This window comes from Pelobates fuscus, chromosome 1 (genome assembly GCF_036172605.1).
Source record: "Pelobates fuscus isolate aPelFus1 chromosome 1, aPelFus1.pri, whole genome shotgun sequence".
NCBI classification, from domain to species: Eukaryota; Metazoa; Chordata; class Amphibia; order Anura; family Pelobatidae; genus Pelobates; species Pelobates fuscus.
Genome location: NC_086317.1, coordinates 182,409,642 through 182,433,415, shown reverse-complemented (window position 1 = coordinate 182,433,415; position 23,774 = coordinate 182,409,642).

The following is a 23,774-nucleotide window of genomic DNA, read 5'->3' as shown; positions in this document are numbered from 1 at the left end:
TATTGGTAAACTATGATTGGTGATGCATCTGGAATAATTTGTATCAGAGGCATCAAAGGGGGGAATGTGGTGGAATTTCAATGAAATGTAAATTTAGTAGGCCGAGATTTGCACGTGGCATATGTGTATGTTGTGTCAGTTAGTTAGCTACACGTAGCTAGGATACTGTCATCAATGTACTGAGCATGTGCAGGAATGCAGGAACTGAAATTGCATTTATTTCTCCTTTGTCTTTGATGAGCCATGTGGTCTGACCAGATGAACATGTCTATACTCTGCTCATTGATTGGTTAAGGGTATGTGTGGGTGTAGCTATTAATGGGAGGAGCTATATTGCTATATAAGGAATGTACTCCATGTGCTCTGGGCTCATTGCTTTTGAACACAAGTTCAGTGTGAGACCCGATCGGTATGTTAATAAAGACTTCTTACTTCCTGAAGACCTGCATCCATCTCTCTGTGTTTGGCTTCTGTTAGTTTACTCGGCAACAATAGAGAGGGATATTAAAAGTGAGTCAGTGCTCAGATGAGCTAGGTTTTTGTTTAAAGGGGAAACCTGTTATATTTATGTTTTAGTTGTGATGCTGTGTAAACTTGCAAATAAAGTGCCTGGAATGAAGTTGCATTAAAAGTACCACTGCCTCCTGTTATATATGGGTGGTTGTGGATATTTTACTGTATTTATATTTTTATTACTGTATTGATTTATTTGTTTAGAGGGTATTTTTGCACCTACCTACTTAGTGCTGTAGGGGTTGATTTATTTAGCTATACTGTATTGTCTTCACCTAACTGCTTAGTGCTCTAGTGATTGATTTATTTAGCCATACTGTGTTTTCTACACCTACCTGCTTAGTGCTCTAGTGATTTATTTATTTAGCTATACTGTATTTTCTGCATCTACCTTCTTAGTGCTCTAGTGATTAATTTTTTTTAGCTATACTGTATTTTCTGCATCTACCTTCTTAGTGTTGTAGTGATTGATTTATTTAGCTCTACTGTATTTTCTACACCTACCTGCTTAGTGCTCTAGTGATTGATTGTTTTAGCTGATCTGTATTTTCTTCACCTACCTGCTTAGTGCTGTAGTGATTGCTTGATTGATTTATTTACTCTGTTTTTCCGCATCTACCTTCTTATGGCTGCAGGGATTTATTTGTTTGGAATGTGTTTACCTTCCTACTGCCATTATGATTTATTTATTTAGATTGTATTTTTCTGTCCCTACTTTTTTGCTGTAGGGATGTATTTTCTCTTATGACTTTTCTGCATTTTCCTGTTTTGGGACCCCCTGTCTGGGGATCGTTTTTTTTCTCGGGTTTGGGGGGTTTCCTTTTTCCCTCCATGCCTCTACCTTTTCTGTGTGGCTTTGCCCCCTTCACTTTTCGTCCGTTTGCGGCCGCCGGAAAGCAGTTCTCCGACCACTTTCCATTGCCGACCGCCGGGACCACGGAGTAAGACTCCGGCGGTCCCACGTGTTGGATCCTGCCCGCCGGCTCCGTCCGCCGAGCGAGATCCTTTGCTTCCACCCCCCACCCGACCCACGCTTTTGCTCTCGGTATAACTGCTCCCACGGCATGGGTGGGGGGGTTACCTTCCCATGCAGTGCGGTGGCCCCGAGCATCCACTTCCCCGCAACCGCATGGTCGGCCAGTTTCCAGACTTACCGCATAAGTTCCGTCGATGGCAGACACATGTGCTGTAGCTTTGATTGGGACTCAGCTTTGACTTGGGTGCATTGCACCCTCAGGCTGACCTGGCTTTGTGCCCCATGTGGCTGGCAGCTTAGGCTACTGGGGACCATAGTGGATGGTATAGATCACAGGCTTGCTATATAGAGCTGTGCACAACCCCTCAAGGGTTACAGGCACAGCTGGCAGTGTTACCACTTATACTCATCCCCCCCTTTTTGTTTGTTCAGATGATTGCTTGCAGTGCTCTGTTTTATCATATTGACCAATGGAGCACCTCTTGTGAGGTAACTCAGTTGGTGAGTTCCCTGACTACAGGTGTACTCAATATGCAAGTTCACTATTTACGGAGTGTCAGGCACTATTTAACTGAAGTGTGTTATCTACAGTTACACAATGGAATGCTAGGTACAGTCACACAGTAGAATGCTATGTACAGTTACACAGTAGACGGCTATGTACAGTTACACAGTAGACGGCTATGTACAGTTCCACAGTAATATACTATGTACAGTTACACAGAAGAATGCTATGTACAGTTACACAGGAGAAGGCTATGTACAGTTACACAGAAGAATGCTATGTACAGTTACACAGGAGAATGCTATGTACAGTTACACAGAAGAATGCTATGTAGAGTTACACAGTAGAATGCAATGTATGTACAGTTACACTGAAGTGTGTTATGTATGTACAGTTACACAGAAGAATGTTATGTATGTACAGTTACACGGAAGAGTGTTATGTATAGTTACACAGAAGAGCATTAGGTACGGTTACACAGAAGAACGTATTGTGTGTTTACACAGAAGAAGGTTACGTACAGTTACACAGAAGAAGGTTACTACAGTTACACAGAAGAAGGTTACGTACAGTTACACAGAAGAGTGTTAATTACAGTTACACAGAAGAGTGTTAATTACAGTTACACAGAAGTGTGTTAATTACAGTTACACAGAAGTCTGTTATGTGCTATTAATCTTAAGAAGTGTTATGTACATCTTATCTGAAGAATGGAATGCGCAGTTCCTCACCTGTACATCTCTGAAGGTCCTGACTTGTCTGTATCCCAGGACTTGGCCGGCTTTGTCTGTGCCTTACTGATTGGCCGGCTTTGTCTGTGCCTTTCTGATTGGCCGGCTTTGTCTGTGCCTTTCTGATTGGCCGGCTTTGTCTGTGCCTTACTGATTGGCTGGCTTTGTCTGTGCCTTACTGACTGGCCGGCTTTGCCTGTGCCCCATTGATTGGCCTGCTTTGTCTGTGCCCCATTGATCTGGCCTGTGCTGTCTGTGCCAGAATGTCTGCATGCCAAGCCTACTGCCACATACTCACGCTTGTGCATTGCATGCACTGCCCAACTTGCCTCGGTCACTATATGGGGTGCTGCCCCTATCTCCCTGCCGGTGACACTTGTCCTCTATACTCCTTGAGGTTGCTTTGCCTGGGACCGTTGCACAGGAGAACCCTTATCCGGGTTAACAGCGCAGACAATGACTACCAGGGTCCTCCCTTAAGCTTATCAGGAGCGTAACGCTAGAGGGCCCACCTTTAAAACGGCAGGCGACTTGAATGAGTCAGACTCTCCTAGAGGAGAGCAGGCAAGGGCACATAAGCGCTACTGGAAGGGGGAAGGCCCTGAACCAGACACCCGGAAAGATAAGACTCTGAGGAGCGGCTAGCCCCTCTGCAAGCGGCCAGACGACACTGCCTATATGGCCCGGGGGAGGCTATGACCACCGGACGCGGCAGTGACCACCTTCTTAAAAAGGAAGACGACTTGAAGGAGTCAGACTCTCCGAGTGGAGAGCAGGCAAGGGCGCATAAGCACTATGGGTAGGGTGAAGGCCCGGAACCAGACGCCTGGAAAGATTAGACTCCGGAGCAGTGTCTAACCCTGATACGATCGGCCTTGACGGCCAGATGACACTGACTATGTGGCGCAGAGGTGAAGATCCCCGTAATTCCCCCTCCCCACCCACCATGGCCGCCCTAGCTGAAAGGCGGGCGGACCAGTTCCCCTCGGAAGGCGAGGACGATGGGGGTGTGGATTATGATGAAGGCCCCTAGTGGCACCATGAGATGTAGAACAAAGTCCACTACAGGGGCCCCGACGACCGTGTAAGAAGAGGTCGTCTCGTGGATCGCCTTAAACAAACCTGTAACGGAGCTCCGTGTACTCCGACCGAGTACCCTCCATTGATGGATGCTCCTAGCGCTCACAGAGGACGCCAAGCACTGCAGACGACACCGCAACCACCGCAGGCTCCACAACCGCCGTAGCTTAACTGGAGCCGCGCCGTCTTCCTTCCACCCTGGAATGAACCTCCAGCATTCAGGACCGTGTGGGGAAGACCTCTCCTCCAGGAGAGCGTATCCGGAACAAGCTCTTAAAAGAGCTAAGTGATGCAGAGCATAGCAATCCCCAGTGTGATACAGCAATTCCCTCCAATAACGAGACAAGGCTACGTTTTGAAGGGTCAAGAAGAACTGAGGACTGGGACACCCAGCCTGCTTTTTATTACAAAAAGGTACACACAGGACACTCCCAGGGGGAGGTTGAAATTAACCAATCACATACATGGTACCACCCCCACGTCTCCTCCCCTCAGATAAACACATAACATAATTATAGCATACAGTAAAAATACAGTTTTCACACATACACTGTAACTTTAAAACTATACATTCAATCTCCATAAAAATTACATATTTGAACTCAGCATACATCAAACATAAACACTTCCAAAAATCAAAAGCCAAATACCTCCAGTGGATCAAAAGTTAGCTGGAGGTCCCTTTATGACCGACCGCAAGCACAATTTCCTGCCCAAAACAGTTCCATAGATTTGGGCTGTGCGGTCGGTCAATTTCATGCCGAAAAACGACTAAGTCCCATTTCCAACTGAAAAACGAAGTGTAGAAGAAGGTAAGGGTCAGCGGTGTTCGGTAAAATGTGTAGCCGATTTCAGTTCCATGAATTTGGCTACACATACCGCTGACCTCATTCGAATGAACTCACATTTGCTAGAGCAGAACTTGCTCTAGTCTTAAGGGCATAGGTGGTATAATCCCCACCAAGGAACAAGTTGATGATAAATTGACCTAAAAAAAACCATAAAACATAAAGACAGTAATAGTGTAGTATGTTAAATATAGTGGGTGGATAATAGGTTATAAGTAATCCACACTCACATGGCCCAGAGCTAACTTAGAGCTCAGCTGTTAATACGCCTGGACGGAACAATCCCCGCCTAAGGATATGTAGTTGTCCTCACAGTCTCAGATGGGCGATATATGGGAAGATAAAATAACTCCAAATAGTGCAATATGTATAGATAGAAATACGTGAATAATTAATAAAGTATTATACTCACATTTGCTAGAGCAGAACTTGCTCTAGTCTTAATAGCTTGGGTGGTATGGTCCCCACCAAGGAACAAGTTGGTAGCCAGGAATAAAAAATAATAAAAAATCCAAGTATAATAAAAAGGATAATTTATTAACAAAAATAAGTATTAAAGTAGGTAAAAAATAAGTATATAGTCTCTAGTAGTCCACTTGACGCGTTTCACCTGTAAAAGGCTTCCTCAGAAGTGTGGAAAATGTCCTGGTACCAATCGTTTATATAGGAGTCCTAATAATGGTAATTACTTCCTGCTTTGTGCAATTGATGCTTCCTGTAACCACTGGTGAACCGCACGCGTCATACCGGAAGTGACGTGGCGCAATGTGTTCGTGGTTATATCCGTGTTCCATATATGGAACACACACAAAACTATGTTAGTGATGCTGTGTTCCATTAGGTTAGATAAGGTCCATTGAAGAAATGTGTAGATCTTATTACAAGATTTGCTCGTTGTTAAGTCTTTCGGGTGCGTCTGACGTTACTTCCGGTGTCGCCCCGGAAGTGACGCGACGTTAGGGACCATGAGTGTATTATGCGTTCCACATGTGGAACGCAAATGTTGCCGGAACTGTTCCGGTTTATATTCTTGTTAGGAGGGGGGATCTTCAGGGCAGTAATCTCGATAGAGAGAAGAATTAATGTACAACTTATCGATAAAATACCAAATGATGCATATATGAAAATACAAATATATATACATATAGGAATATATGGATAAACAGGGAAAATCTAATAGCCCATAAGAGATACAACACTGTATATACAGGGGAATAAACCCAAGTGGGTAATATGATACATAAAAGTGTATACTGAAAGTGTGCACTCAGATTAAAAACAACAAAAGAACTGAGCTATATATAAGGAATAAATAATATTCAATATCAGTAAATATAGAATCTAAGTAAAACAACAGATAAAAAAGTCAATGTGTCAAAAAAGGTGGCTTTACAGGTCTATAAGCCGTATCGGCAACTAGAACATAGATAAGACAGGATACAATAAAATGACATTAAAAAGAAAAAAAGAATAAATTGCATAAACAAGCATGCAGCGCTTATTGTTACAAATAAGAGGATGGGGAGACTGATGTAAGGAATGGAATGGATAGACTATAAATTAAAAAAATATATAAAATGTAATGGAGGATTATAAAAAATTGTATAAATCGAATTCTATATTTAATCCGTTGGGATGGAGGGTGTCTATATTGAAAACCCACTCCATCTCTTTTTGTCCTATTTTTCTAATCAGATCTCCACCTCTCCAGTGATTTGTCACTGTGACTATTCCCATGAATGTAAGATGTTTTGTTTCATTATTGTGTATACAAAAGTGGGATGACACTGAATGATTGACGTAGTTCTTTTCAATGTTTCTGCAGTGTTCCGCTATACGAGTTTTTAGTGCTCTTATTGTGCGTCCAATGTACTGGAGTCCACAAGGACATTCTAATAGATAGATGACATTCTTGCTTTCGCAGGTAATAGTTTCCTTTATTGTATAAATTTTACCCGTATTATTAGATTTAAATGTGGTTCTTTTTTTATCTGTAGTTTTGGTTTTTCTACAAGCTGCGCAGCTGTTACATCTATAAAAGCCTTTACCTAAGGACAAAACATTTTCTTTGATAAGATTAGGATTGGCGTCCCTAGTAAAAAATTTTGTAAGGTGCATTTTTAAATTTGGTGCGCCTCTAAAAATAATTTTTGGTCTTTCTGGGATTATATCTTTTAAAATTGGGTCTTCTTTTAGAAGGTGCCAGTGTTTGTTCATAATCTTCTTTAGATGTCTATTTTTGTCGTTGTAGTCTAGTATTATAGGAAGTGTAAGATCTGTTTTTTTGGATTGTTGTGATTTTTCTTTATGTATGAGATCTTTTTGACTGATTTCAAGTTTTTGTGTTATGGTGGATTCTATCAATTGTTCATTGTATCCTTTATTGATCAGACTGCTTTTTACTTTATTTGCTTGTTCGATAAAGGTGGTATTATCAGAACAGTTCCTTCTTAGTCTTGTGATCTGGCTTTTCGGGATGCTGTCAAGCCAGATTTTGTTATGGCAGCTTTTTGTATCTATGTAGTTATTCACGTGTACATTTTTAAAGTGCGTTTTAGTGTTGATAATATTATCCCTTATATAAATATTTAGATCTAAATATGTGATTTCGCTATTGCTTATTTCAGACGTTAAAACTATACCTTCCTGGTTGGAGTTTAAAAACCTTATAAAATCTTGTGCTTCTAAAATGGAACCTTTCCAGATAAAAATGAGGTCATCGATATATCTAGAGTAGGACACCAGGTTCTCTGCCCAGCCATGATCATTCCAAATGTATCTTTCTTCCCATTCGGCCATATACAAGTTGGCGTAACTGGGCGCGAACCTGGTGCCCATAGCTGTACCTCTGTTTTGTAAAAAAAAGGGAGTCCTGAAACCAAAAATAATTGTTATTAAGAATTAGTTCGATGCCTTCAATTAAAAATTCAATCTGATCCTGTAGCATGGAGTTATCTTTTTCTAGCATTTTTTTAACTGCTGTACACCCTTTGTTATGTTGGATGATGGTGTACAGTGATTGTACATCGCAGGTGATAAGCAGATAATCATTTTGCCAGCTGATTTTTTCTAATTTTTTTTAAAAGCTCTCTGGTGTCTTTGAGGTAGGATTTAGTTTTAGTTACATAGGGTTGAAGTAGATTATCTATGTATTCTGATAAATTGGAAAGAGCAGACCCAATACCCGAGACAATTGGTCGTCCTGGAGGTTTGGAGAGATTTTTGTGTATTTTGGGGAGGAAGTATATTACCGGAATTTTTGGATGGGCAATATTTATATATTGTGATTCCCTTTCATTTAAAATACCGGTTTTTAATCCTTTGTCTAAATACAGTTCAAGTTCTTTTTTGATTCTAGTAATAGGGTTATTAAGGAGTTTAGTGTAAGTAGTATGGTCATTTAGTTGTTTATAAGCTTCTTCCTCATACTGTTCTTTGGACAGAATGACAAGGCCGCCTCCTTTGTCAGCAGGTTTGATGACAATTGAGTTATCGTTATATAAATCTTTTAGGGTTTGTTTCTCTTTTTTGTTTAGATTAGCTTTGTCTTTATATTTATTATTATTCTCTAAGATTCTAATATCTTTTCCCACTTTCTTTTCAAAGATGTCTAAGGCGCTGGATTTGCAGTGAGCCGGATAGAATTTTGATTTATTTTTTAAATTGCTATTAATGTATTGGTCAGTTAGGGTATTTAGATGGGTGTTGGTGGTGTTGCTCTGATTTTTATTGATAGAAAAAAATCTTTTTAAGGTGGCATTTCTAACGAATTTGCCAATATCGATAAAGGTCAAAAAAGAATTGTATGGTTTGGTTGGTGCAAATTTGAGGCCTTTCTTTAAAACATCAGTTTCAGTTTTATTTAAAATTTTATGAGATAAATTAAAGATGCCTGTGGCGCACGAAGGTCTTATGTAGAGTTAGTCTAAAATTATAGAGGTGTGATCCACCCGAATACCACTGTTAGGTATGTTAATTGTTGTTAGCTATAACTTTGCTGTACTGTCTATTGAGCTCTATACATACTGAAATTAGACTTGTCTCTCGGACTACAGTTGTAGGACCTCTCTGAAAGCCTCTCCAAAGGGTTTTAATTGTTGGTTAACTAAACTGTTTATTCACTACTTTGTTACTCTTCTGAATAATCTTTCCTGACATACACCTTCTACTAACCTATTTAACAAAATGGGACACCAAACTATTGTACTACCGTTATCCATTTAAAAAATGTGCCTGTCTAAATTTCTGATTTGTGCCACAACCTGTAATGCATCTGTTTACCGTTTTACCCTGATGCCGCTGTCGTGGCGCATTGAGGTTACCTGTTATTCTTGCGCACAACAAAAATAAAGAATTTACAAAAGATGCCTGTGGGGGAATTGCTGGATTGGTTGTCTAGAATATTTCTATCCTTCCTTTCTTGATGTCTTCTGCTTGATCTGCATCCTCTAAATCTCTTTTGCGACTTTTTATCGGGGTGATATTTAAATGGTTCGTGTGGCGCTCTCTGTTTGAGGGGATCTCTAAAAAAGAGGTCTCATCAAAGGGTTCGCAGAATGATAAGGCATGGTATCTGTTTTTAGTAGCTATTTCTTTGGATGTATTAAGTTCCTGTTCATCATGTTTTTTATGATTTCTTGTTGCAACCTTTTCCCAAGAATATTGTCTTTCTTTAGTCCTATAGTGAGGAGAAGATGGTTCATATGTGAATTTGTGTGTTTTAGGTCTTACGACCAATGGTGAGGTGTTTTGGTGATTGTATTGTTTCTCTCTATGTGATGGCTCTTTTGTAGTAAAATGTGTAACCTCTTTCCTTTTGTACTCAAAAGGTCTGGTGGAAATCTTTTTTTTATTTTCATCAATTACAGTGTGTCTGTTTGCAGTAGTATTTTCAAAAGTCCTATTGTTAAACCTGTTCCAATTGTGATTGTGTCTTCCAGTGTATCTTCTTGGAGATCTGTACTGTGGATTATATTTGTGATCATAATTGTGTGAAAATTCTTGTCTTTCATTAAATTCCTTTTTCTGGGGGTGTTTATATTTAAGATTATGTTCAGTGTCTGTGTATTGGTTATTGTAATTGTAGTTTCTCCTATTTTGTTGTGTTTTTTTTGCATTGTATGTGCGGACTTGGTTATGTGCATAATCCCATTTGTCTCTATTATATTTGCTGATTTTGATTCTTTTGGTGTCTGTTTCTGTTTTTTCTACTGTTTTTTTTTATTTTAAGTGTTTGACTAAAGTATTCTTCAGTGTCAGCAAAAGGAATGAGTTGTTCTCTTAAACTATTTATTTTTTTGTCCAAATTAGAAAGTTTTTCGCTTTTTACTTTAATGAGGCTTTTCATAAGCCCAAATGTGAAAAATTCTAGGTGATTGTACCATTCCTCCATGAATATCTTATTTTCTGTATCTGAAGTGGGCATTTTAAATAGTCTTAAGCCTCTTGGTGTAATTTTGTCGTTAACATATTTAGTTAGGGTAGCTATTTCCCACCTTAATTTAATTTCTTTTATTAAAGAAAATTCTAGTTCTTTGAGCAGTTCTTGTGGGTCATTAAAGATGATCAGAGGTTCATTATTATCTATATTTGTTAAATCTTCTAAGTCATTAAAAATATCGTCAATATTGATGTTATAATTATCACGATATTCGAATAGTGTCAATCTGATAATCTTATAGGGCTGCCCAATGGGTGGGGAAAAAAGATAAAATGTAAGTTCTGGTGGATTAGACGCTCACTATATATTTTAGGATCATATGGCAGCAGTAACCAATACAAGGAACCCCAACCTTGTAGTGAATAAATGTGAAAAAGAAAAAGAAGGAAACCGCGCCCTTAGTATAGATACGTAAAAATATGTAAGTATACGTACACAATGGTAATAACAAGTAGTCTTCTTATACAATTGACCTCAAAGAAAACATAAAACATAAAAACAATAATAGTGTGGTATGTCAGGTATAGTGGGTGGATAAATAGTGATAAGTGATCCACACTCACATGGCCCAGAGCTAACTCAGAGCTCAGCTGTTAACACGCCTGGACGGAACAATCCCCGTCTAAGGATATGTGACTTTCTTTCACGATCTCAGATGGGCGATATATGAAAAAATAAGAGAACTCCAAATAGTGCAGTGTGTATAAATAAAATATGTGAATAAATAATAAAATATCGTACTCACATTTGCTAGAGAAGAACTTGCTCTAGTCTTAAGGGCATAGGTGGTATAATCCCCACCAAGGAACAAGTTGATGATCAATTGACCTAAAAAAAAACCATAAAACATAAAGACAGTAATAGTGTAGTATGTTAAATATAGTGGGTGGATAATAGGTTATAAGTAATCCACACTCACATGGCCCAGAGCTAACTTAGAGCTCAGCTGTTAATACGCCTGGATGGAACAATCCCCGCCTAAGGATATGTAGTTGTCCTCACAGTCTCAGATGGGCGATATATGGGAAGATAAAATAACTCCAAATAGTGCAATATGTATAGATAGAAATACATGAATAATTAATAAAGTATTATACTCACATTTGCTAGAGCAGAACTTGCTCTAGTCTTAATAGCTTGGGTGGTATGGTCCCCACCAAGGAACAACGAGCAAATCTTGTAATAAGATCTACACATTTCTTCAATGGACCTTATCTAACCTAATGGAACACAGCATCACTAACATAGTTTTGTGTGTGTTCCATATATGGAACACGGATATAACCACGAACACATTGCGCCGCGTCACTTCCGGTATGACGCGTGCGGTTCACCAGTGGTTACAGGAAGCATCAATTGCACAAAGCAGGAAGTAATTACCATTATTAGGACTCCTATATAAACGATTGGTACCAGGACATTTTCCACACTTCTGAGGAAGCCTTTTACATGTGAAACGCGTCAAGTGGACTACTAGAGACTATATACTTATTTTTTACCTACTTTTAATACTTATTTTTGTTAATAAATTATCCTTTTTATTATACTTGGATTTTTTATTATTTTTTATTCCTGGCTACCAACTTGTTCCTTGGTGGGGACCATACCACCCAAGCTATTAAGACTAGAGCAAGTTCTGCTCTAGCAAATGTGAGTATAATACTTTATTAATTATTCACGTATTTCTATCTATACATATTGCACTATTTGGAGTTATTTTATCTTCCCATATATCGCCCATCTGAGACTGTGAGGACAACTACATATCCTTAGGCGGGGATTGTTCCGTCCAGGCGTATTAACAGCTGAGCTCTAAGTTAGCTCTGGGCCATGTGAGTGTGGATTACTTATAACCTATTATCCACCCACTATATTTAACATACTACACTATTACTGTCTTTATGTTTTATGTTTTTTTTTAGGTCAATTGATCATCAACTTGTTCCTTGGTGGGGATTATACCACCTATGCCCTTAAGACTAGAGCAAGTTCTGCTCTAGCAAATGTGAGTACGATATTTTATTATTTATTCACATATTTTATTTATACACACTGCACTATTTGGAGTTCTCTTATTTTTTCATATATCGCCCATCTGAGATCGTGAAAGAAAGTCACATATCCTTAGACGGGGATTGTTCCGTCCAGGCATGTTAACAGCTGAGCTCTGAGTTAGCTCTGGGCCATGTGAGTGTGGATCACTTATCACTATTTATCCACCCACTATACCTGACATACCACACTATTATTGTTTTTATGTTTTATGTTTTCTTTGAGGTCAATTGTATAAGAAGACTACTTGTTATTACCATTGTGTACGTATACTTACATATTTTTACGTATCTATACTAAGGGCGCGGTTTCCTTCTTTTTCTTTTTCACATTTATTCACTACAAGGTTGGGGTTCCTTGTATTGGTTACTGCTGCCATATCATCCTAAAATATATAGTGAGCGCCTAATCCACCAGAACTTATATTCTTACTTTGGTAGCGCTCCCACCTTTTAGGCGGTGTTCGACGTCACCGTTTGTTTAAATGGTTTTTCCCTTTTTCTCACCCTTCATGTAACGCTTGGTTGTGGTTGGAATTGGCGGGGCGTATAGTTTTTTTTCGGTTCACAGTCCGTAACACGGCGACTTCAGGTACCGACACGGCGGGCGTTTTTTCTCCTAAACATCGTACGCTTTCCTGCCTGTTACGAAGAGCTATCTGTTACGAAGAGCTATCTTCACAGAGTTTAGGTTGGTACGGCGCATTGTGTTTCTTTGGTCTTTGCTGTCCGAGCATTAAAACAGCAAATATGAAGCCTCCTGTCATGCTATAAAATTGTAGATTATACTAGCTTTAGTGTAACTATAATCTTAATTGTATTAATGACAGGAGGCAAATATTTCCCTCCCAGTTTCTCCCTCCCCTTGTTGTTTGTTGGTTTGACTGACTTGTTGTTCACCTGGTCTCCTGGGCTAGGTTGGTTATCTGGGGGAGTAGGGGTTTATCTGGGATATGGTACCGTCAGTATTTTATGATGGGGATTCATGTTTTCTCTGTACATTTAATTTGCTTATCAGTGTTTCGACTCTGTTTAACTCGTTTCAGTTTAATGGTTTGGCTACAGTTCTTAGATCCGACTACTCTACAGGATAAAGGTCAAGGCTTCACCCACTGGTTCCACGGTTTCAATTTCGGATGGAATTCATCGTTATGTTATGTTTGTTTCTCCTGTTATTGTATTTGTGGTGTATTGTTCATGTTCATGTATTTGTCGCAGCGTGAAAGAGGAAATAGTTAGTTGGGAGAAGCCTTTTATAGATTCCTGATTTTTTTTTTATCTCTGTTGCTGCTGTGGAGTTCTAGTAAAGAGAGACTTAAGCAAATATTCGCCTCCTGTCATTAATAAAATTAAGATTATAGTTACACTAAAGCTAATATAATCTACAATTTTACTCTTATAACCCCCAAAAAAAGGAAAGCAAAGAAGGAGTGAGCCGATATGTGCAGATCCTATCTTGTTGTTTCTATTCCCCTCCTTGTGGGTTCTGCTGCTGCTGAGCTAATTAGGGGGAGTGCCCCTTAATTTCCACCCGTGTGGGATTTGTATTGCCAATATAAACCCACTACTGACTCACAGAGCCTGCTCACTTTTTTGCTTGAAAGTTTTGCTTGAAAGTTCGCTTGAAAGTAGGCTATTCAAAGTAGTCTCTTTTGTAGGAGTTAAAACAACAGGAGTTTTAAACTACAAGGGAGTTTAACCCCTTCAGGACCGAGGACGGTTCAGGACCGTTATCGGCATTTTTGCATTGCCGACCGCTAACGGTCCTGAACCATCCTAACGGTCCAATGTACTTACCTGATCGGCGGCGATCGGCGGTGCTCCTGGTGTGGGGAGACTGCCTGCAGCCCAGACAGTCTCCCCATGGCGGATTAGGACCCCTGGGGCCATGTGATCACTCAACAGAGCGATCACATGGTCACAATAGGTGTCCACAGTACTGCCTGCAGGGGGACTGCCTGTGCTGACAGGCATTCTCCCTGCTAGTGTAAAATCATAAAAAAATGTAAGTTAAAGTTAATAAAATAAAAATATATATATGTGTGTGTGTGTGTGTGTGTGTGTGTGTGTGTATATATATATATATATATATAGAGAGAGACATATTATACCTATATAATATGTCTATATATCATATATATAATGTCATACTAAGTGTATTTTTATATTAATATGTACTTATATTAATATAAAAATACACGTATAATTAAATTACAAGTGTGTGTATGTATGTGTATATATATATATATATATATATATATATATATATATAATTATATATATTGTATATAAATATTATCATAAAATACAAATAATAAGTAAATTAAATAAAATAAAAACATGTAAAAATAATAATTAAAAAATATATATATATATATATCTATATGAAATTTTATCCTAACTATACTTCGATAGTACTATTTATATAAAAATACACTTAGAAATTGTATATATCTATGTATATATAAATAAATAAAAATAATACGAAATATACATATGTCCATATACAAAATAACATAAATAATTATATAAATATACACGTAGACTTCAAATATATAAACATGCATATATATTTAAATTCTATGTGCATATTTATGTCATATTTTTACATAATTAAGTAATTTTATTGATTGCAATTTGAGGGACCTGCCTGCCAACCCAGGCTGAAAGTCCAGAGAATTTAATTTGCTAGCACTATATTTCACCCTGTAACTTTCTATGACACCCTAAAACCTGTACATGGGGGGTACTGTTTTACTCGGGAGACTTCGCTGAACACAAATATTAGTGATTCAAAACAGTAAAATATATCACAGCGACGATATTGTCAGTGAAAGTGACTTTTTTTGCATTTTTCACACACAAACAGCACTTTTACTGATGATATAATTGTTGATACGTTTTCCTGGTTCTTTTTTTTTATAATTTATTTATTGTTATTTTCTTTTATATCGTACAATACATACAAAGTAGATACAATACAAAGTTGATACAATAGATAAACAGATACATATAGACTAACAAACATATAACATAGTTGATTCATTGACTCATTCGACTCTGCACTCAAAATACATAAAATTAGATTAAGTTCCCACTTCTTCAAAGATTTCCAATTATTACACAATATACTTTCCAGCATTTAATTCTCAAGAACCTTTATCCAATCATCCCAAATCTGATATTGGGAAATATTAATACTTAAATTGGAGGCTATTCCCCTTTCCATTTTACACTGCATAATAATAGATGCCTTAATTTGCGACCATGAGTCAATTGTTGTCTTCTTCCAATTCTTTGCAATAGACATCTTAAAGGCCATCAAAGCCTGAATCAACAGGTCTTTCTTGTCTTTAGTTAATTGCGGAAAGTTTAAATGAAGAAGCAAGTTGTCTGGGGTCCAGATCCGGGTAGTATCCAGCAATTTGTTTATATGACCCAGAAATTGAACCCATGCTTCCTTGATTGGTGGGCAATCCCACCATATATGTAATTCATTTGCTCCCTAATTTCTGCATCTCCAGCATCTAGATGTCTCTGTCTTTGAAAATTTCTGGACCTTATTGGGGGTCATATACCATCTATTAAGTATTTTAAAATGTGCTTCCCTAATATTTAAACAATGTATCGTAGAATAAACTGATTGTAAAGCCTTGTACCAATCTTTTATGTCAAATTTTATTAATAAATCTCTTTCCCATTTGCTTTTAGCTATAGGATACACCGGTCCTTTTAAGCTTTTCATAACCTCGACACATCTAGTTAGTATTTTAGTATTTTTCTCTGATCCTATCAGAGCATTTAATTTGGATAATGATAAAGAACTCATATTACTAACGAGGGAACTTTGCAAAAAGCTCTTAATCCTAATATAAATAAAACGCTTGTGAATATGAGATACCATAGATACTTCTTATCTCAGCAAAGGGAATAATCTTCCCATCTACTAATAAATCAGCTAATTTTTTAACGCCACGTCTGGTCCATACGGACGTATCCATATTTTCCATCCATATTTCTAAATTTTTAAACGTCAGAGCGGGTAAAACTTTATTTTTCAGATCTAATTGATTTTTAAGGTGGGACCAAAACTTTAAGAGGGGTCTAGTTATCAAATTATCCATCATGCATCTTATGTTGTTGGTTCTGCTATTATTTCTTGTAGGCCACATTAGTCTTACGTTATTATATGGGTCTGTAATATCTGCACCTTCTATTTTAAACCAGTCTTGTAAGAAGCAATACTGCTTGATTAAAGGAAGAGTATGTATCAACTGTGCCGCTTGATGGTATAAAAAAATGTTTGGGAAGCCAATCCCTCCTTCTTTGTACTTCAAATACAAGAGATCCTGGCCTATTCTGGGTTTTCTGTCAGACCATATGTAGTCCCTAAAAATCTTATTCACAAGTCTAAGTTGCTGTGGATGAATCTGTAGTGGAATCATCCTCAATAGGTAAACAAACTTGGGGAAAACATATGACCTAATAAAATTAACCCTACCCCACCATGATAACTGCAAAGCGTTCCATTGTTTCAGAGAGTGAGTACATTCTCTCATCAAAGGAATTACATTAGCCTTCATTATATTCTCTGGATCGTTCACTATATTAATTCCAAGATATACAAATCCCTTTTTTTTCCTATTTAAAAGCAAAATATTTTTTTAAATGTTGCAGGTCTTTTTCATCCATATAAAAGGGTAATACCATTGTTTTTTGAACATTAAGTTTATAATTTGACAAGTAGCTATATCTTTCAATTACTTGCATTGCAGCTGGAACTGACTTGATTGGGTTGGTGAGGGTTAATAAAGTATCATCGGCATATTGGCTTATCTTAAAGTTTTTATCTCTCTTTTTAAACCCTGTTATATCCGTGTTTTTACGTATTTCATATGCTAGGGGTTCAGCACTTAAGATGTACAATAGTGGGGAGAGAGGACATCCTTGACGAGTACCATCTTATACCATAAACCATTCTGACTTGATCCCCCCCCCTACTATCCTACTGGAAGGTGAAGAGTAACATGCCATTATCGCCGAAAGAATCTGGCCTGAAAATCCAAACGCTTTTAAAGTTGATAGCATAAAATTCCAGCCAACCCTATCGAATGCCTTTTCTCCATCTAAAGCCATCGTTAAGAAAGGGGTTTTATTCTCATGGATCTTAATAAATATATTTAGTATCCTCCTAATATGATTGGAGGACACCCTACCTGGTATAAAACCCACCTGATCGACTGCAATCAGGAAAGAAATTATATTCTTAATTCTTTTAGCAATGATTGAGGCATACATTTTGTAATCATTATTTAATAAGGCAATTGGACGATAGTTAGTTATTTCTTCTGGATTTTTATTATTTTTTAAAATAGGAGTAATATTAGCTACCAGCATTTCCTTAGGTAATTTGCCAGTATTAATCGCTAAATTATAGCATTCTACCAGCCCCTGGGCCAGTCTAGCCTTATATATTTTAAAAAAAGAATCTGTGAACCCGTCTGGACCCGGCGCTTTATTTTTTTTCATGGTATCAATAGAGTCCATAACTTCTTGTAGTGATATCTCTGCATTTAGTTGGTCTAATTGTGACTCATTTAGTCTAGGGATATGGATGTTCAAGAAATAGTTGTTTATATCCTCTTGGGATGATGTCACGATAATTTTTTTTTTTTTTTTCAATCTTTATTTTTGCAGTGCGTGAGTAACATAAACAAGCTCGTATCGCCACAACAGCATGTACAAGCTAAAACAGTAATTGTCAGGGTACCTGAGGTCTCTACCTCTAGGGGAGGTAGAGACTTGGTGGTTTATCCGTCCAGGCGAGCTGTTTCCTCCGTTCCTCGCGGTTCATCCAGTCTCTTAAACACCGGCCGCGAGGAGTCCACGTCCTTTTCTAGCAGGACGCTCAATACGTGACGTCATGACGCTATCACGAGCGACCTGTCACTCAAGTGTCCGATATCCAATCGGTACTTGTCAGAGGCGTGCTTACCATCCGGAGCCAGGGTATTTAAGCTTACTTCTCTCTTCAGCTCATTGCCCTGTCGTGGTTCTAGCTTGTCTAGTCACTCAGTGCTCTGGTATTCTAGTTTGCTCTATTTGGTTTTGACTCGGCTTGTTGTACTTTCCTGCTTCTCTGTTATCCCTTGACCCGGCTTGTCCCTCGCTTATCTGTCTTCTCGTTCCCTCGACCTCGGCTTGTCTCTGACTATTCTCTATTACTCTCGGTACGTTAGTCCGGCCATTCTAAGGCCCGGTATACGTACCTTTCCACTCTTTGTACTCTGCGTGTTGGATCCCTGTCCCGATCCTGACATTACGACAGGGTCAATGGATCCTGCAGGTACAAACAGTCAGCTTGGTTCTTCGGATCCCAGGTTTGACGCCATGGAGCATAGGATGGATCAGATGGCTTTGGCACTACAGGCACTTTTGTCTCGTGCTAGTAATCCACCTGAGGAGACACGTACTCCTTCTATTTCTCCTGCAGCCTCAGGCCTAGAGGTAGCCACTGTAGGTGCTTCTTCCCGTATTACCCCACCAGTACGTTATGACGGGCCACCGGAGAGGTGTCGTGGCTTTCTGAACCAGATTAGCATCCATTTCGAATTACAACCCCGCTCTTATCCTACAGATAGAGCGAAGGTTGGATTTGTTATTACTCTACTCATTGAAAAAGCTTTGAGATGGGCCAATCCTTTATGGGAGAATGATAATCCACTAGTCTATAATTATAATGCCTTTGTAGCTGCGTTTAGAAGAACTTTTGACCCTCCTGGTAGAAAGGTCAATGCAGCTAGATTACTGTTGCGCCTTAGACAGGACAATCGAACACTTGTGGATTATGCACTAGAGTTCAGGTCCTTGGCGGCAGAAGTTAAGTGGAACGAACAGGCTTATATAGATGTGTTTCTGAATGGGTTATCAGATGTAATTCTTGACGAGGTCGCTACTAGAGAACTCCCTGAAAATTTGGAGGATTTAATTTCTTTTATATCTCGTATTGATGAACGCTTAAGAGAGAGGCTGAACACTCGAGATAGGACCCGTAGACCCTCCTTTAAACTAGCACCTACCTTTCAAAATTTTGAGTTCGAGGACTTACGTATTCCTGAACCTATGCAGATAGGCAGTACTCATCTCACAGAGAGGGAGAGACAGTACAGGAGAAGGGAGGGTTTATGTATGTATTGTGGAGTCAGAGGCCATTTACGCCTAAATTGTCCCAATCGTTCGGGAAACGCTCGCACCTAAGTTCCTCTAGAGGACAGGCCTTGGGTGTTTCTACTTTGTCCTCTATTCACAACTACAAAGAGCTCAGGTTTCTGTTACCCGTTTCTTTAAAGTGGGAAAAGGGAGTAGTTAAGACTATGGCACTAATCGATTCTGGAGCTGCTGAGAGCTTTATAGATCAGGGTTTTGCTGCCAAGCATGCTATTCCATCCCAGTTAAAAGAGACACCACTGGCTGTTGAGGCCATCGATGGTAGACCGTTACTTGAGCCTGTTATTTTCCATGAGACCATACCGATTAACTTAACTGTTGGCATCCTACATAGAGAGGACATATCCTTACTGCTCATTTCTTCTCCGTCTATTCCCATAGTTCTGGGGTACTCCTGGTTGAGGAAACATAACCCTATTATTAATTGGGAGTCAGGGGAGATAGTTTCGTGGGGACAGAATTGTCAAGAGAAATGCTTGCGGAGGGTCTTACCTCTCGGCTTAACCAACACATCGGCTAACTCTGACAACCCTACAGAGACACAAATTCCGTCTCAGTATCTAGATTTAAAGGCTGTATTTGACAAAAAGAAAGCCGATACCTTACCCCCACACAGGTCCTTTGATTGCAAAATTAACCTACTCCCTGGTACCATGCCGCCCAGAGGTCATGTATACCCGTTATCTACGAAAGAGAACTCAGTTCTAGAGGAGTATATTCACGAAAATTTAGACAAGGGATTCATTAGGAGGTCCTCCTCGCCTGCCGGGGCTGGATTTTTTTTTGTTAAAAAGAAGGATGGTTCTTTGAGACCTTGTATTGACTATCGAGGCCTAAATAAGATAACCATTAAAAATGCCTACCCAATTCCCTTGATCACCGAACTCTTCGATCGTTTGAAGGGTTCTACAATTTTCACCAAGTTAGACCTCAGAGGGGCATATAACTTGGTGAGAATCCAGCAGGGACATGAGTGGATGACGGCATTCAATACTCGATATGGCCACTATGAATATACTGTTATGCCTTTTGGGTTATGCAATGCGCCAGCTGTATTCCAGGATCTGATAAATGAGGTTCTTAGGGAATTTCAGCAAGATTGCGTCATTGTATACCTAGATGATATACTCATTCATTCTAGTGAGATTGAGACTCATCACAAACAAGTCAGGAGGGTTTTGCACAAGCTTCTCCAGCATGGCTTGTACTGCAAGTTGGAGAAATGTAGCTTTGATCAAACCCAGGTAACCTTTCTCGGCTATGTGATCTCTGGGGAGGGATTTAAGATGGATCCGGATAAGCTCCAATCCATTCTAGAATGGCCTTTACCCAAAGGTCTTAAAGCCGTACAGAGATTTATTGGTTTTTCTAATTATTATAGGCGCTTTATTAAGGGCTATTCTTCCATTATCGCACCTATCACTAATATGACCAAACAGGGGGCTGATACTAAGAATTGGACTACTGAAGCTCTCCTTGCGTTCAAAACTCTCAAGGAGCTTTTCGCTTCCGCTCCGATTTTAGTTCACCCCGACACTTCTCTGCCTTTTCTACTTGAGGTAGACGCATCAGAGACTGGTTTAGGTGCTGTCCTATCTCAAAGGTTGGGTGTTGATAAACCATTACATCCATGTGGATTTTTCTCTAAAAAATTGACCGGTACTGAAAGCAGATATGACATTGGTGACAGAGAATTACTAGCGGTTATCAAGGCTTTGAAAGAGTGGAGACATTTATTGGAAGGTACTTTACATCCTGTTACCATTCTAACTGACCACAAAAATTTGTCTTATATCGGAGAGGCCAAGCGTTTGTCCTCCAGGCAGGCTCGTTGGTCGTTGTTTCTTACCCATTTCAATTACGTTCTGACTTACAGACCTGGGTCAAAGAATTCTAAAGCCGATGCGCTATCTCGCCAATATGAGCCCTCTGCTTCAGTTGAACCACTTATGTCCTCCATTGTACCCAAATGCAACATTATTGCTAATACCAGCCTCAAAATTCATTCTCCGCTACTTGACCAGATCTTGAAGTCGCAACATCTAGCTCCCGGAGACACTCCTGAGGGAAGAAACTTTGTTCCTCCTGAACTTCAACTGGAGCTCTTACAATGCTTTCACGAAAGTAAAATAGCTGGTCATCCTGGTATTCGCAAGACATACTCTCTGATATCCAAGGATTTCTGGTGGCCTTCACTTCGAAAAGATATTGAGGAGTTCGTCGCAGCTTGTGAGACTTGTGCCAAGACTAAACTACCTCATGCATCCCCATGTGGCCTGTTACACCCCTTGGACATTCCTGAGAAACCTTGGTCCTGTTTGTCCATAGACTTTATCGTTGATTTGCCTGCTTCCAAGAGACAGACTGTTATTCTCACGGTGGTGGATAGATTTACTAAGATGGCCCATTTCGTGCCATTACCTAAACTTCCGACTTCTCCTGAATTGGCGGAGATTTTTGCGAGAGAGGTTTTTCGCCTACATGGGATTCCTTCGGAGATTGTTTCTGATAGAGGCTCTCAATTTGTCTCACGTTTCTGGAGATCCTTTTGTTCTCAAATGGGCATCAAATTGAACTTCTCCTCTGCCTATCACCCTCAGTCTAACGGAGCTGCTGAACGTACCAATCAAAAGATCGAACAGTATCTGCGTTGCTTTGTTTCCGAACACCAGGACGATTGGGTCGGTCTGATTCCTTGGGCGGAGTTCGCACACAATAACCTTGTTTGCGATTCAACTCGCTCTAGCCCTTTCTTCATGAACTATGGCTTTCATCCTTCGATTTTTCCTTCGGTTTCCTCTTCTCAGGGGATACCGTCGGTTGATGATCATGTCGCCAACCTGAAGAAATTATGGGATCAGACTCGGCAAATTCTGTTACATAGTTCTTCGATGTTCAAGAAACACGCTGACAAGCATAGAAGAGCGGCTCCTGTTTTTGTTCCTGGGGATAGGGTATGGTTGAGTACTAAGAATATTCGCCTAAAAGTTCCATCTATGAAATTTGCTCCTCGCTACATAGGTCCTTACAGGGTTCTCACTCGTATCAATCCGGTTGCGTATCGCCTTGCTCTGCCACCTGCCTTACGCATTCCTAACTCTTTTCATGTCTCCTTGTTGAAACCTCTTATTTGCAACAAATTCTCCTCTAAGGTCTCCTCGCCTCGTCCTGTTCAGGTGGAGGGTCGGGAGGAGTACGAGGTCAGCTCCATCATTGATTCCAGAATTTCAAGGGGAAAATTGCAATATCTGGTCAACTGGAGGGGATATGGTCCTGAGGAGAGGAGTTGGGTACCTCAGGAGGACGTTCATGCTTCTCGCCTTCGCAGAGCATTTCACCTCCGCTTCCCATCTCGCCCCGGTTCCTTCCGCCCGGTGGGCGTATCTGAGAGGGGGGGTACTGTCAGGGTACCTGAGGTCTCTACCTCTAGGGGAGGTAGAGACTTGGTGGTTTATCCGTCCAGGCGAGCTGTTTCCTCCGTTCCTCGCGGTTCATCCAGTCTCTTAAACACCGGCCGCGAGGAGTCCACGTCCTTTTCTAGCAGGACGCTCAATACGTGACGTCATGACGCTATCACGAGCGACCTGTCACTCAAGTGTCCGATATCCAATCGGTACTTGTCAGAGGCGTGCTTACCATCCGGAGCCAGGGTATTTAAGCTTACTTCTCTCTTCAGCTCATTGCCCTGTCGTGGTTCTAGCTTGTCTAGTCACTCAGTGCTCTGGTATTCTAGTTTGCTCTATTTGGTTTTGACTCGGCTTGTTGTACTTTCCTGCTTCTCTGTTATCCCTTGACCCGGCTTGTCCCTCGCTTATCTGTCTTCTCGTTCCCTCGACCTCGGCTTGTCTCTGACTATTCTCTATTACTCTCGGTACGTTAGTCCGGCCATTCTAAGGCCCGGTATACGTACCTTTCCACTCTTTGTACTCTGCGTGTTGGATCCCTGTCCCGATCCTGACAGTAATACAGTATTATGGCATGCAAGAATAATTGTTTTGTTAGTAAATGCAGGTTAGGTACTTCTGTCTTAAGTTATAGCATGTACTAGTTAGGTAAAAACGAGGTGAAAATAAGACATATCAGTTGATAAAAAAAGGAGTACTACCATGAAAAGCGTGTCTTAGAGCTAGCATACTCTTAGATTAAATTTTTTCAGGCTAAACATACATAATGGCTAAAGGCCACATATTCTGCAGGGTTTGGCAAGACATATATGTAGCAGGCTTAAAAGTTGTAAACCACTAGCCTTTTTGGCGCGTCTGCATCAAGCTAGGCATGTTAAGAAATAGACCATTGAACGGAAAAAAGAGAAAAATCATACTTTTCTAGTAAAACAAAAGCAGAATATACATTTATGGCATTGCTGGTAACATTCAGGAGGCAACATGTTTCTGCCTGTTTAG